Here is a 16,536-nt window from a genome sequence, read left to right as displayed (position 1 = left end):
TCTCTAATGCACAGAGCTGGGCACACATGTCCTTTATCCATGTGGGCTTCTGTTATACTTAGTATATAACATTACCTAATGATATAATAGATCATGGGGTATCCTTGTTACCCAAAGGAAATTTGATTAAGTTCATGTACTTGGGAAAAGTATTTATTTTACCAAAGGAAAACTGGGCAGTGTTTGGATGTTCCATATGAAGAAAGGGAGAGCAGCACAAAGGAGGAAGAACGTGTTGCAGAACTAAAGAGTGGTGAGGGCCAGGGTGTCTTTCTCTCCTCTCCCTGCCAAATGCCTTTTTTCCCAGAACGCCTAGATCTTCCCCACTGTCTCCTGACCTGTGCTCTATAGAGCCAGAATCAGATAACCAGGTGACTCAGAACCTTGATGACTTTGGTGACTTATAGTCCAGTGGTTTTGAAAGTTGTTGTTGTTTTTCTTAAACACTAAATCTTGTGCAGTGCTCCAGGGTCTAAAATGACCCTTCTCAGATACCTTTCAGCTAGATCCCTGGGACATAAGCTGTGGAAACAGTGTTGGGCCAATCTGTTCATTTTACGGACAGTGACCCTCGAGTCTGTGGAGTTCAGGCGAGTTGCTCCAGTTCTCACCACTGCTGGCTGAGAGCAGCCTGGCCATGTCTTCCTGCCTTACCCAGTTCCTGTGCCATTACTCTGACTTCCCTTCCTGCAGCAACAGGAGGAAGAGAAAAGCAAGGAGGGTAAGATTTCAGGATAGCTTTCGTCAATTTGCCTAGGCTCTTCCCACATCCTTGGACCCTTGAGAGGTCCACGATCATTGTTATAGAATCTATGAACCTCCCTTCCCCCTAGAAATTCTATGCAAAATATTGTATGTATCCATAAATTTTTCTGTGAAGAAGGTCTATAGCTTTTATCAGATTCTCTCAAAGGGGTTTATGACCTCAGAAGGGTTAAGAACAATTTCCTTATAATTTGTGCCTGTAAAAGTCACAATTCTAGTTGTGATTGTGAGTTGCAAGGTTAACAATTACGTCCAATTTCTTAACCTTTCAAAGCAAATGTGGCATATAAGCCTTTGAGTGCCAGGCTTGCTTGTAAAACAGCAGTTGGGTCCCGAGCTCGTCTGGTTGTTTGTGCAGCTTTAGTTTTCAGCATGAATCCTAGATGGAACTAGTTTCTAACCATCTCTGAACCTAGATGGTTCAAATTTGCGAATATAATGTATGTCTTTTTTCAATGCTTCAAAAAAGTACACTGATTTCTGGACCTGAACTTTGATTCACTTGCTTAGTTCTGCTTTGACCCTGGATTAAGGTTGTCAGATTTCACAAATAAAAATACAGTATACCTAGTTATATTTGAATTTAAGATAAACACTAAATAATTTTTTAGCAGAGCTTTTGAGAAGGGGAGGAAAAATGGATCAGCTCTGCCGATATGCAAAGAGCCTTCTTTCAACCCTAGAACTTGTGTTGCAAAAATTAAAGGAAGTTTATTATAAACGAGCACAGGATCTTTTTTGAGGTGGTGGAAATGTTCTAACACTGGTTTATGGTGATGTCTGCACCACAAATAAAGTTATTCAAGATCCTTGAACTTTACACTGAAGAGGAATGAACTTGACAGCATGTAAATTACAGCTCAGAAAACTGTTGAAAAAAATTGCAGAATAGCTTTATAAAAACTGTTGTTTAATTTTGTATTCAGAGTTTCATACTAATTTGAGAAGATGATGAAAACCACAAATCCGCTCCTCAGAGTAAAGCATGAGAGTGCTTACGCCGAATTTCACACAGTTTCTAGATCTGCTGAAGCTCATCTCTAGAAGCCAACTCCTGCCTTAACCCGAATTCCACACACTGTTAACATCCTTTTCTGGAACTTGGCAGTAAGGCTTCTCGGTGGCAAGCGCAAGGACTTGCTGCTCTTACAAGTTCTGTTCAGTAATGACTGTGAGGGTGACCTGTGACACCTGCCACCCCAGTGAAGCTGTCTCTCCCCTACTTCATGCTGAGAAGGACACGGGGAGGGCAGTACTCGTCTTAGGGTGTATGTAGAGCCCTGGATTTTGTGCTTTTAACGGCGGCGCATGCCTGCTCAAGCACACCCATGTTCTCACCGTGACTCGCTTCTTCGGTGCAAACAAAATTTTCATGTGCCAGTGTGTGGACTCACTCAGGAGGCACTTCCATCGAAACACAGAAAACTCATCGTATGATTTTAACACCAGCTGGAACTGGGAAGTGGGCTACTCTTCTCTTTTATCTCTGTTGATGTAGCCAGGTATTCTGAGAAACATAGGCAGGCCAGGGTGAATGATTTCAGTGGAAAGGGGGTGGGGTGGGGGGATGCTCATCCACAGGAAGAGTGTGCCCTGAGATTCATTCTTTATGTATCAAGAGTAAAAGACCCGCTCCTCCAGATTTAATTACTAAATTTTACAAAGGACAGTTCTTTTTTTTTTTGATTATAATTATTATTTTAATGGAGAACTCACTACCAAATCTAAAATTATTAACATATAGATATGATTTATAAAATAAAAGGATATAGAGGAAACTATTTTGCCCATTCCCCAGCATATTCCTTTTTTTTTAAAACATCTTTATTGAGTATAATTGCTTTACAATAACAAAGTGAATCAGCTATATGTATACATGTATCCCCATATCTCTTCCCTCTTGCGTCTCCCTCCCTCCCACCCTACATATCCCACCCCTCTAGGTGGACACAAAGCATCGAGCTGATCTCCCTGTGCTATGCGGCTGCTTCCCACTAGCTATCAGTTTTACATTTGGTAGTGTATATATGTCCGTGCCACTCTCTCACTTTGTCCCAGCTTACCCTTCCCCCTCCCCGCATCCCAAGTCCATTCTCTAGTAGGTCCTTGTGTTTATTCCCATCCTGCCCCTGGATTCTTCATGACCATTTTTTTTTTTAGATTCCATATATATGTGTTAGCATATGGTATTTGTTGTCCTCTTTCTGACTTCACTCTGTATGACAGTCTCTAGGTCCATACACCTCACTACAAATAACTCAATTTCGTTTCTTTTTATGGTTCAGTAATATTCCATTGTACGTGTGCCACATCTTCTTTATCCATTCATCTGTCGATGGACACTTAGGTTGCTTCCATGTCCAGGCTATTGTAAATAGAGCTGCAATGAACATTGTGGTACATGACTCTTTTTGAATTATGGTTTTCTCAGGGTGTATGCCCAGTAGTGGGATTGCTGGGTTGTATGGTAGTTCTATTTTTAGTTTTTTAAGGAACCTCCATACTGTTCTCCATAGTGGCTGTATCAATTTACATTCCCACCAACAGTGCAAGAGGGTTCCCTTTTCTCCACACCCTCTCCAGCATTTATTGTCTGTAGACTTTTTGATGATGGCTGTTCTGACTGGTGTGAGATGTTATCTCATTGTAGTTTTGATTTCCATTTCTCTAATGATTAGTCATGTTGAGCATCCTTTCATGTGTTTGTTGGCAGACTGTATATCTTCTTTGGAGAAATGTCTATTTAAGTCTTCTGCCCATTTTTGGATTGGGTTGTTTGTTTTTTTGATATTGAGCTGCATAAAGCTGCTTCTGAATTTTGGAGATTAATCCTTTGTCAGTTGCTCCATTTGCAAATATTTTCTCCCATTCTGAGGGTTGTCTTTTCATCTTGTTTATGGTTTCCTTTGCTGTGCAAAAGCTTTTTAAGTTTCATTAGGTCCCACTTGTTTATTTTTCTTTTTATTTCCATTTCTCTAGGAGGTGGGTCAAAAAGGATCTTGCTGTGATTTATGTCATAGAGTATTCTGCCTATGTTTTCCTCTAAGAGTTTAATAGTGTCTGGCCTTACATTTAGGTCTCGAATCCATTTTGAGTTTATTTTTGTGTATGGTGTTAGGGAGTGTTCTAATTTCATTCTTTTACATGTAGCTGTCCAGTTTTCCCAGCACCACTTATTGAAGAGGCTGTCTTTTCTCCATTGTATATTCTTGCCTCCTTTATCAAAGATAAGGTGACTATATGTGAGTGGGTTTATCTCCGGGCTTTCTATCCTGTTCCTTTGATCTATATTTCTGTTTTTGTGCCAGTACTATACTGTCTTGATGACTGTAGATTTGTAGTATAGTCTGAAGTCAGGGAGCCTGATTCCTCCAGCTCCGTTTTTCTTTCTCAAGATTGCTTTGGCTATTCAGGGTCTTTCGTGTTTCCATACAAATTGTGAAATTTTTTATTCTAGTTCTGTGAAAAATGCCATTGGTAATTTGATATGGATTGCATTGAATCTGTAGATTGCTTTGGGTAGTATAGTCATTTTCACAATGTTCATTCTTCCAATCCAAGAACATGGTATATCTCTCCATCTGCTTGTATCATCTTTCATTTCTTTCATTAGTGTCTTATAGTTTTCCACATACAGGTCTTTTGTCTCCTTAGGTAGGTTTATTCCTAGGTATTTTTATTCTTTTTGTTGCAGTGGTAAATGGGAATGTTTCCTTAATTTCTCTTTCAGATTTTTCATCATTAGTGCATAGGAATGCAAGAGATTTCTGTGCAGTAATTTTGTATCCTGCTACTTTACCAAATTCATTGATTAGCTCTAGTAGCTTTCTGGTAGCATCTTTAGGATTCTCTGTGTATAGTATCATGTCATCTGCAAACAGTGACACTTTTACTTCTTCTTTTCTGATTTGGATTCCTTTTATTTCTTTTTCTTCTCTGATTGCTGTGGCTAAAACTTCCAAAACTGTTGAATAATAGTGGTGAGAGTGGGCAACCTTGTCTTGTTCCTGATCTTAGTGGAAATGCTTTCAGTTTTTCACCACTGAGAATGATGTTGGCTGTGGGTTTGTTGTATATGGCCTTTATTATGTTGAGGTAAGTTTCCTCTATGCCTACTTTCTGGAGGGTTTTTATCATAAATGGGTGTTGAATTTTGTCGAAAGCTTTTTCTGCATCTATTGAGTTGATCATATGGTTTTTCTCCTTCAGTCTATTAATATGGTTTATCACATTGATTGATTTGCATATATTGAAGAACCCTTGCATTCCTGGGATAAACCCCACTTGATCATAGTGTTTGATCCTTTTAATGTGCTGTTGGATTCTGTATGCTAGTATTTTGTTGAGGATTTTTGCATCTATGTTCACCAGAGATATTGACCTGTAGTTTTCTTTCTTTGTGACATCTTTGTTTGGTTTTGGTATCAGGGTGATGGTGGCCTCGTAGAATGAGTTTGGGAGTGTTCCTCCCTCTGCTGTATTTTGGAAGAGTTTGAAAAGGATAGGTGTTAGCTCTTCTCTAAATGTTTGATAGAGTTTGCCTGTGAATCCATCTGGTCCTGGGCTTTTGTTTGTTGGAAGATTTCTAATCACAGTTTCAATTTCAGTGCTTGTGATTGATCTGTTTATATTTTCTATTTCTTCCTGGTTCAGTCTCAGAAGGCTGTGCCTTTCTAAGAATTTGTCCATTTCTTCCAGGTTGTCCGTTTTATTGGCATATAGTTGCTTGTAGTAATCTCTCATGATCCTTTGCATTTCTGCAGTGTCAGCTGTTACTTCTCCTTTTTCCGTTCTAATTCTGTTGATTTGAGTCAAAAGACAGTTCTTTATACAGCTCATAAAAGTCCCTGTGGACCTCTGCTAGACCCTCCAGACAACTACTTCTATTTTTCTATAATTGTTTATTCTAAATGTTACCTCTACCAAACAAAAAACCGTAAGCCTAAAAGAACAATGGGAGGAGGGCCAGGGCCCTTCAGAGATGCCTTTATTTTTACTCTTTCTCCATTTGAGACACTGTCACACCCTAGCAGTCAGATCTCACTGCTTGCAGGAGAGAAGTTAGGGGCAATAAGATGGGACAGCTGGATCGTGGTGATAGCTAAAGGGGAAGGCTGCCTGGGAACTGAGGAAGCAGTGGGGCCTCAGCTCTGATCATCTGAACTCCCCTAATACACCTCTCCATGCTCTGAGGCATTAGGACTTCTAGTGAGAGAAACTGCTAGAATCCGAACATTTTCATCCAGTTACACCCCAACAAAAACCAGGCTTTACATGCAAACCAACCTGGTTCTTTTGACAGACTTGATCAGAAGTCAGTACTTTGGGGCTTCCCTGGTGGTGCAGTGGTTGAGAATCCACCTGCCAGTGCAGGGGACACGAGTTCAAGCCCTGGTCCAGGAAGATCCCACATGACACAGAGCACCTAAGCCCGTGCACCACAACTACTGAGCCTGTGCTCTAGAGTCCGTGAGCCACACCTCTGAGCCTGTGAGCCACAACTACTGAAGCGTGCCTAGAGCCCGTGCTCTGCAGCAAGAGAAGCCACCTCAATTAGAAACCCGCACACCGCAATGAAGAGTAGCCCCCACTCACCACAACTAGAGAAATCCCACGCAAAGCAACGAAGACCCAACACAGCCAAAAATAAATAAATAAATAAATTAATTAATTAATTAATGAAAAAGCAGTCAGTACTGTGAGGTGTGCAGAAGTTTGTGCGTTAAAGCCTCACTGAAATCCCACTACTGTGGAATTCCTAGGCTGGTCTCAGCTACCTGCTAGTGTGAAGATACACAGTCAGCCCTCCATATCCGTGGGTTCCACATCTGCAGATTCAACGAACTGCAGATCAAAAATATTTGAAAAAAAAGTCCAGAAAGTTCCAAAAGCAAACCTTGAATTTGCCATGCTCCAGCAACTATTTACAGAGCATTTATCAATATGTTCTGTACAACTATTTACATAGCATTTACTTTGTATTAGGGGTAGAGATGATTTAAAGTATACTGGAAGATGTGCATAGGTTATATGCAAATACTCTGCCACTTTATATAAGGGACTTGGGCATCCATGGATTCTGATATCCACTAGATGTCCTGAAACCAATTCCCCAGAATACTGAGGGAATGTGACTAATTAACTCATTGAGAGGGCAAACCAATTCAACCTCTTTCTTCAAGGCTTCACAATGCATATTGCTTATATAATGAATTCTGTCTTCTCATTCAAGCAAGCCTGAAGGAAGGACCTCTGCCAACCCACTCTTATTTTACTGCTGACGTGTGGAAGAGAGTAAATGCCTTTCTTTAAAAAATATTCTATTAATCCATCAGTCTTGCCTGTTTCAAGTGTCTTTGCCCACATTTGTCCAAATAAGTGAGACTACCATTTTTGGCTTTTTCTCTACAGGGTGAGTTTCATTTCTGTTTGAAACCAGACTCTTCCACCTTTTGGGCTGAACCTGAATTCAAGAAACCCAGCAACAATCTTTAGGTTTCATTTTCTTTCCTGTGGAAATGAGAAGCCACGTGCCCACTTTGGAACTCACTGTATAGTCACTCGTTCTTCACTTGTAATTTTCTCCTCCACATCCTTTTCCTCTCTCTGATCTTTAGGTAAAATTATTTCTGTTTGATATGCCTTTTCCCCACTTCGGTCCTTAGTGGGTCAGTTAGTCTTATGTGACTTCCTGGCCCTGAGAGAAGACAGTATTGAGATCCTGGGTCTTTTTGTTTAGCCAGTTCTAAGGAGCATGGTGGTTCCTTCCCTCCTCCCACTTTAAGGAGAAGACATCATAATACTCAAAGATGCTGCAAGGAAAATCCAATAAATACCTCAGATGTTCTATTAAAGCAGTGGTTCTCAACCAGAGCTGATATTAGCCCCGACCCCTGGACCTTTGGCAGTGTCCCCTAGAGCCATTTCTGGATGTCCAGTGTGGAACAGGGATGCGGCTGACATCTAGTAGGTAGAGGCCAGAGGACTCTGCTACACATCTTTTAGTGCATAGGCAGTTCCAACAACAAAGAATCATCTGGCCCCAAACTTGAAGAGTGCCAAGGTTGAAAATCCTGTGATAGAAGAATTCTTGCTCTTTTTTCTTTTCCCTCAAGGCCTGGGATAAGAGAAAAAAGAAAGGAAATGCTCCATTTTGATGAGTGTGTATGTCCTCAGTTCTTACATCCCACGCAGATCCAGGAACTGGAGAGCACAAGGATACCACTGAGCAGGGCAGAGTGCAAGGTCAAGGCAGGTCTTCTTGGCTCCAACAGCTGTCTCAACTCCAAGGAGAGACAACTTTGACCAGAGCAGAGGACCACAAAGTTATAAGGATGTTTAGTATGTGATAAAAATCATTTTGCAGGTTAAAGTGCTTCCTTCTGCCCGTAAAATGGTATGTTTTTAAATAACTCAAAAATAGGAGGCACTTCACTGTGCTGTGAGCAGGAGACAGGGCTGCTGCTCAGAGCCACAGTCAGTTACTTCCATCCTTGCCATCAAGCCTGTCCAAGCGGTAGGTGGTAGCACTCTTCACATGTTCTCCAGTGTACTGGTGACTCACTCCATGTTCTAAATGCCCCTACTGTCAACACAAAGGGATTCAAGGAGTTTCCTGGAGCCAGTGTATCTCTCTGTATCTCTTGGCTCCATTATCCCTCACTCCTTTGGTGGCAGCAAGATAGCTGCTCAACTGCCGGATGGTAGCTCCTCTCACATGAAAGCCCAAGAGTAAGGCTCTTTCCCAAGATTCTCAGTGTGTCTCACTGGCTTTGGTTGGGTCATGTGCTCACTCCTGAGCAAATGCTGTGGCTAGGAGAATGCTAGGAGCTGATTGGCTGAGGCCTAGGTTACTGCATACCCTGGAGCTGGAGTGGAGCCCCGTGTCATGCACGTGAGCTGCAAGTGGGGTGGATGTGTTTCCTCAAAGGGAAATTGGGGTAAGATAATGAAAATAGGAGGAATGGATGCCCAGGAGAATAAAGACGTGTGCGCGCGCGCATGTGCACACACATGCGCGCGCGCGCGCGCACGCACACACACACACACACACACACACACACACACACACTACTTGCTATTAACAGGCTTTGGATTCTGTGGTGGGAGTTATGCAGCTAGCCCGTTACCTTGCTGCATAACTTGAGATAATGTCAAACTCTCCCAGCCTCCCTTTTCTCCTCTGAAACATGGAAGTAACAACACTATCAGGGTGGTTATAAAAAATCAAGCAAGTATCTTGGGATATTGGAAGTGTTGTGCAAACAAGTGGTGGCGGTAGTGTTAGATGCATTTAGTTAGTGAATTTAGTTCAGCTTCTAGAGTCTAGAAGAATCTAGACCAGCTACAATCCACACAGCTGGTCCATGCAGGCCTTGGAAGCCAGTGTCTAAATTTATCCAATTGTCATTGTTGCAGGTCAGTTTGAAATCTTCTGAGGTCAATGATTGAGGTAATTGATCCACTTGCTGTGGATCTTGAAAAAGTCTCTGTTAAATGACATAATTGGTTTTAATTATATAATTACGGCACTTAAAGTGTGGGGGTGAAAGGTTACTATTATATTTAGAAGTGAGATCCCCAAATGAAGCAAGGGCGTGTAAGCCAGTGTTTCTTCGAATTTCTCTTTTTATTTTTTCAGAGGGAAGTCAGAGTAGGCTGGCCTTGGCCCTGGCCATTTTGGACGATTATCTTGAATGAGGTAGCGCTGGGGCTGCTCATGGCATCATAGGAACCTTTGTAAAGAGACGGGAAAGGGCTTCCGTAAAGCCCTCATTGTGATCTGAAGTTAATGAGCAGTGGGAACTCAACTGTCAGCAATTGAATCTGATTGGGCAGGGTAATTATATGATTGCCTCGGGTGTTTGCACACGCACAGGGATATTTTTATTGGACAAAACCTAATTGCTTACTTACTTAGTGGAGCGAAAACCTAAACAAATTTGTGTTGTCATAGGTTAAAAAGACATCCTTTCTTTGTCTCTAAAATAGCTGCCTGCTCCTTTCGTTCTGTCTTCAATCAGGGATTTTGTTTGCAGGTCTTGAATTATATGATAATATGAAAATGTAAAGGAAAGCTACTTCGGACTGTGCATTTTGGTAAAAACGTGCTTATTGCCGTGTCTTAAACCATCCCCTACAATGGTCTCTTTCATAATGCACAGGCAGCTAGAACCTTGGGCAACACTCAAGCTACTGGGACTTTCACAAGTTTTTGTTGTTGTTGTTTGTTTTGTTTTCCTGCGTGGGGGCCCCTGCAAGATTGGCTTCTTAAACTCTCTGGTTTTCCTCAGCTGCATAAGGCAAGTGGGAGGTATCATGTCTGTGGTAGCCTTTTAGACATCAGAAACACCAAGGATAAGAGCAACAAAGCGAAGAGCCCCCTCTGTGATTTTCTGGGGACTTGGAGGAAAGGGAAGGGCAAAGCGAGAGAGCCAAAGGGAAGAAGCCTTGGGGCTCCCACTTTGGGGACGCCAAGTTGCAGTTGGGCCTCGTGTCGTTTCAGCTGTCCTGAGTGAGCTTGATATCTCAGTTTACCTGTAATGCTGGTGTGCAGAAAACAGATGGCTGCAATTGGGTCTGTTCTGTAGCAGTTCAAGTCCACATTATTGTTTCACTTTCTTTCCTATCTTCTTATAGAACAAACTATTTTCTATGTTCTTTCCTTTCCTGGGATCCCACTTGGAAGAGTGTGAAACACAACTGGATTGTGGGCATTGGAGGAGCACCTTGTGATGAAAGCTGCCGACTCCAGATCTGGTGCCTTTGTTGAGTATAGGATTATGGCCTGGACAATGGCTGAGAACAAGGGACATTCAGCCCCGCAGACCAACCATGATTTCTCATCTCAGATTCGGACACATGCCGACATATCCCAGTCTTGTCTGGCTAACTCCACGGGTCCTCTAGGCTCAGCGTTAAATGTCACTTCTTCCGGGAATCCTTCCTTGACCACCACCTCCAGTCTGGGTTGACTGCCTTTGCTTTGTGCCCCACTGCACCCTCTAGGTTCCTTTACACACTGTCCTTTAATTGCTTGTCTCACTGTCCAGAATAGCCCATAAACTCCGTGAGGGCAGGGCTTGTGTTTATATTTGTCACTACTGTCTCCCCAGAGCCTGGCACAGTGCTTGATGGTGTGTTCGGAATGACTGAATGGGGAAAGGAGTGGTTGCTGGGTGTCCTAGGGAATCATGGTGTGTGCTGCCTGGGCTTCCCTACCCTTGCTGTTAATACCACTTTCTTGTTGCTTATAATTTTCATTGCCCCAGATGATCCAGCTCTGTCGGAGGCACGGAGGCACAGTCAAATCTCATGCTGTACATTGATCACCTGTCCAACCTTTGCCTAGAGTGGGAGCCCCCAGTTCCTTCAAGAGATCCAACTTTACGTGTCTGTAAAGAAGAAGAGGAGGAGGGAGACAGCGGGGAGGATCCGGTGGCAGTTTAACACCAGAGCAGGTCCCATGTTTACTTTTACCCTTTCGGAGGTGGGTAACTGCAAATGCCATGGGGAGTTGGGTTTTAGGGACTCTGAATATTGATCTTGGATTTGGGGGCTCATATGTACTTTATGTTTTGCTAGAGTGTAGGGGTTGCTATTTTTGTGGTTAAATCATAGCCAGACTGTTCCATGAATTCCCACCAGCATAGAACAAAGATCCAGGTTCATCATCCACATGAAGTAAATTGTCCATCGGCTTCCAGTTGTTTGTGTCTTGCTATGTGGATAGAGAGTACGGTTCATTCATTGGTTCCTATTTCATGACTATTTATCATTTGCTTTTCACGGCCTATGATTTTCAGCAGACTTTCTTGTTTTGAAACTCTGGCTTTTGATGTTTTGAATTCCTCCCTCCTTGGCCAACCTCTTAGACCATGAGTTCCCGAATAACTACTGAATAGATGAGATTTCATTTAGGACCACCCATCTGTGGTGGTCTAGTCCCAAACAGTCCTGGGGTATGTCTAACCAGCTTTTTCCCTAAGCAGAATGTGAATTTGTGACCCTGTAGACCTTAGGCAAAAGGGCTTCCTGTTGAACCCCTCAAGCCCCCAGCCATCCCTAAGTTTGTACTGCCTGTTGTTGGTTGGGCTATGATAACAGTTTCTGGATGGATGGATGTGTACACGTGGAAACTGCAGACTCACGTGTGGAGAGGCAAGGTAAACCCTCAGAGACCCTGGGTGCTTCCTGTGTAGCGGTCTGTGCCAACTATCCTAGGTCTGAAGTATATTGTCCCTCTGTTGGTTCTTTTTTTTTTTTAATTTCTATTGGAATATAGTTGATTTACAGTGTTGTGTTAGTTTCAGGTGTACAGCAAAGTGAATCAGTTATACATATACACATATCCACTCTTTTTTAGATTCTTTTCCCATATAAGTCATTACAGAGTACCGAGTAGAGTTCCCTGTGCTGTACAGTAGGTCTTTATTCGTTATCTATTTTATATACAGTAGTGTGTATATGTCAATCCCAATCTCCCAATTTATCCTTCCCCCTCACCTTACCCCCCTGGTAACCATAGTTTGTTTTCTACATCTGTGACTCTATATCTCTTTTGTTAATAAGTTCATTTGTACCGTTTTTTTTGGTTCCACATATAAGCGATATCGTATGATATTTGTCTTTCTCTGTGTGACTTACTTTACTCAGTATGACAGTGTCTAGGTCCATCCATGTTGCTGAAAATGGCATTATTTTGTTCTTTTTGTGGCTGAATAATATTGCATTGTATATATGTATCATATCTGCTTTATCCATTCCTGTGTTGATGGGCATTTCGGTTGCTTGCCTGTCTTGGCTATTGTAAATAGTGCTGCAGTGAACATCGGGGTGCCTCTATCTTTTCACATTATGGTTTCCTCTGGGTATATGCCCAGGAGTGGGATTGCTGGATCACATGGTATTTGCTTTTATTTTTTTTTAATAAATTAATTAATTTTTTTATTTATGGCTACGTTGGGTCTTCGTTGCTTCATGCAGGCTTTCTGTTGTTGTGGCGAGGGGGGACTGTTCTTCGTTGCAGTGTGCGTGCTTCTCGTTGCAGTGGCTTCTCTTGTTGCAGAGCATGGACTCTAGGCACACGGGCTCAGTAGTTGTGGCTTGTGGGCTCTAGAGCACAGGCTCAGTAGTTGTGGCGCACGGGCTTGGTTGCTCTGCAGCATGTGGGATCTTCCCGGACCAGGGCTCGAATCTGTGTCCCCTGCATTGGCAGGTGGATTCTTAACCACTGTGCCACCAGGGAAGTCCCTGGATCATATGGTGTTTCTGTATTTAGTTTTTTATGGAACCTCCATACTGTTCTCTATAATGGTTATACCAATTTACATTCCCCCGAACAGTGTAGGAGGGTTCCCTTTTGTCCTCATCCTCTCCAGCATTTATTGTTTGTAGACTTTATGATCATGGCCATTCTAACTGGTGTGAGGTGGTACCTCACTGTAGTTTTGATTTGCATTTCTCTAATAATTAGCGATGTTGAGCATCTTTTCATGTGACTATTAGCCATCTGTATGTCTTCTTTGGAGAAATGTCTATTTAGAACTTCCACCCATTTTTTGATAGGGTTCTTTGATTTTTTGACATTGAGCTGCATGAGCTGTTTGTATATTTTGGCAATTAATCCCTTGCAGGTCTCATTGTTTGCGAATATTTGCTGCCTCTGTTGGTTCTGAGTCTCTACTACTTTGCATTCTTCAGCTGCATATCTGCTTTGGCATAATAAGCACGTAAATTAGAAACTTTGGGGGTTCCTTCAAGAAAGAGAGTTTAAACGACCTCATCTCATAGTATGTGTGTTCACCAGTGCTGTGTGCTTTGAACCAAACAGGGATGGGCCATGGTGAGCTGTATTTCTGCATCCAAGGAAAGTTTAGTTTAATTTTCAGTTTTGGAACAGCACCAACAGACGCCTCACCACCTCATATCCTTTCTGGATTGAGGCAGGTAATTACTGCCTACACAAATAAATCACATACTTTTGCAAAAAAAAAAAAAAAATCTTTGAATGACATTTGATTTATAATTAAACTTGGCGATGCAGTCCCTGAAGTGTCTCATCTTGTCTAATCACAATGATCTGTTTCCTTTCAGAGTACTTCTGCATGGAGGGGTTAGTCCTCTTGTTATCATCACATAATATGGGGACGGGAATAATTTAAGAAAAAGAAAAATTAGAATAAATGATTGCCGTTTTAGGTCAAAGTCACACCACTGATTGTTCCTATTTGTGTTTTCTAAAAAACATTTTTACGTCCCTTCATTGACTGATTTATTCTGCAAACAGATTTAAACACTGGCTTTCTAAGTGCCCTGCCTGCACCAGCAACCTCCTTCCCAGCATCACCTGGGAACTTGTTAGAAATCCAGAGTCTCAGGCCCCACCCAGACCTACTGAATTAGAAACTCTGTAGGTGGGGTCCAGGACACTGGGTTTGAATGAACTTCCTGATGATTCTGCTGCACACAAAAGTTTGAGAACTATTGGTTTAAAACTCCTGTGAATGCATGAGGTGAGGGCATTAATAGGAGTTTACCTCTAACCCTGTCATCCAGGAGCTTGAAATCCAATCATGGGCACAAAGCATAAATTCATCAGACAGTTAGGCAGCATGATGTTTATAAAATGTAAATTACATCATACACTCACTTCCTAAGTCCCTCCAGGCAGTTCCCTTTGTACTCGAAGTAAATGTAAAGGCTTGCTGAGACCTACAAGGCCTGGCATGCTCCCTCCCCTGCCTACCTGCCTGGCTCATCTGATGCTGTCCCCCCCCACCACCCCTAACCTGTGCTCTGCCACACCACACTGGCCGCCTTTCTGGTCCTCAGACATGCCCCCTGAGTGTGGTGTCAGCAGGGATACCGAGGAAGGGGAAGGAAGAGCGAAAATTGCTAAGGTTAAAAAGTAGAATTGGTCACTAAAGCATTTTTTAATTCGGTATAATATTTCTAAACCAATATCCCCAAGGGGAAACACATATTTTAAATATGATTTGTTGAGGAAAAAAAAAAAACCCAAAACTTAAATGTGAGGCAAAGGGTTTCTTAAAGATTTTAGAACAGGGGCAATGGTTTTTTGTTTTTTGTTTTTTTTTTGTCTTGACTTTGTTTTCACTCGCCACAGCTCTTTCACAGTAACGGACTGTCTCATTTTATAAGTGTAGCATCTCTGGTTTGGGGTGTTATTTGCTTTTTGGGGAGACTCTCATTTGAGATCTTCAGTAGAGGAGGGAAAGGTGGGTTGGAGGAACCATCAAGGAGAGTGGGTGGTGGAGGTGTGCTCGGTCCTGGTAACCTTTCAGCTTCACCTTACCTTGTAAAGTTTAAAGTTCTCCCAGGAAACGGAGGCAAGTCTCCTACTGTGTGACAAAGCTCCCTGACTGGCCAGGAAGCCCTTCCTATTGGAAGATGAAGCTAGTCAGCCTCATGTGCCTGGAGATGCACAGGGAATGCCCTGCCCCTGCCCTCAGGAAGCCCACAGCCCAGAGGCACAGAGACTTCAGCAAATATCTACATGAAAAAAGGTGCATTTTCACACTTTGAAAGGCGTTCTGAAGGATGAGAGAGCTACGAGAGCAGAGAACAGAGAAGCAGGCTCCCAGTTCTCTTTGGACAGGCGATTGAAGCTGAGAATTGCAGTTGTTATTTTGGTTGTGTGTCGAGGTTGGTGGCACGGTGGGGGGTGAGGAAGAGTGTCCCTGGGGAGCTGGTACCACCTCCCATGCTAGCTGGGACTCTGCCTGTAGAGGCTGCCACAGCAGAGAACCTTCTGAGCAACCACATGGGTGAAAACACCCAAAGACTCACTGCAGAGTGAACCCAGGGGAGGGTCTCTTCCCCCAGGAGACACTGAGTTTTCCCAGTGTCCACTAACAGCACCAGTACCACTGTGCCCAAGTGTGAGGCCAGCACCTTGGCATTTATTTCTCTTCCTTTTGTTGCTTCCTCTGACTCTTTCACTGCCTCTCTCTGAGATCATTCCTTTGGGGATCAGCCTCTGCTGGTCTCCTCCTTGAGAGCAAAGCTGCCTGTAGGGAACATTTACCATACCTTCGAAGATTCTTACGTGACTTTTAGGGAGGCATTTTAAGCATCTTCAGAGAATCTTACTGGATGTGGCCAGAAGCTCCTAGGAGTAAGGAACTGTCTTCACCCACTGCCTTCTTTGACCCAGAGTCATTACTACTGGTTCCATCTTTCCAAGCCAGGACACACTTGGAGGGCCGATTCTCTGTCTGGTTTTGTTTGATGCCTGGCAAGCTAATTTTGCACAGATCTGGCACTCAAATAGTTGACAAATGAAAGAAGAGATTGTGCAAATCCAAATGCCCTTGCAATGCTGAGGCCCGATTTCAGGAGGGTGGAGTAAAATTGATATCTAATTCATTTATTTCTCCATCCACCCATCCAGAAGCAGTTATTGAGGACTTCCTGTTTAATTGTGCAGCTGAAACACAATGTCTGGCATGTGGTATGTTTATAATCGATGCTGGTTATTATAGAGGAAATGCAGAACTAACTCTGGCTTCTGAATCCCTTTGTGCTCTTATCCCACTGAGTTTTACGGAAGCCCCAGCTGTTCATCCTTCTCCTGTCATTTAGGAGTGACGGTCCAGGGTCCCAAGCTCTGAGAGCGTCTGCTTCTCTTCAGAGTGGCAGAATTTGGCCATAGGAGGGAACTCACGGCATGAGCTCTGACGTTTTAGAGTGCCGAAGGACAGCTCACTGGCTGTCTGCACAAAGCCTGAGTGAACACAAAATGACAGG

General features: G+C 42.9%; 1 protein-coding gene across 12 annotated transcripts in view; it reads left to right on the top strand.

Moving 5' to 3' along the window:
* ERC2 (ELKS/RAB6-interacting/CAST family member 2) overlaps nucleotides 1–16,536 on the top strand; it is a 960,889-nt gene that overhangs the window by 850,922 nt on the left and 93,431 nt on the right. Inside the window, exon 20 of one of the 12 annotated variants that reach the window (XR_010947074.1) lies at nucleotides 11,037–11,254. The exons of 10 other annotated variants lie outside the window; for them this stretch is intronic. The gene's annotated coding sequence lies outside the window, so the exon portion shown is untranslated. The remainder of the gene's footprint in view (nucleotides 1–11,036; nucleotides 11,255–16,536) is intronic. One more of the 12 variants, XR_010947075.1, reaches the window with a different exon arrangement.

This window comes from Pseudorca crassidens, chromosome 10 (assembly GCF_039906515.1).
Source record: "Pseudorca crassidens isolate mPseCra1 chromosome 10, mPseCra1.hap1, whole genome shotgun sequence".
Lineage (NCBI taxonomy): Eukaryota > Metazoa > Chordata > Mammalia > Artiodactyla > Delphinidae > Pseudorca > Pseudorca crassidens.
The sequence above is the reverse complement of the archived record's forward strand: the minus strand, read 5'-3'. Positions and strand labels throughout refer to the sequence as shown.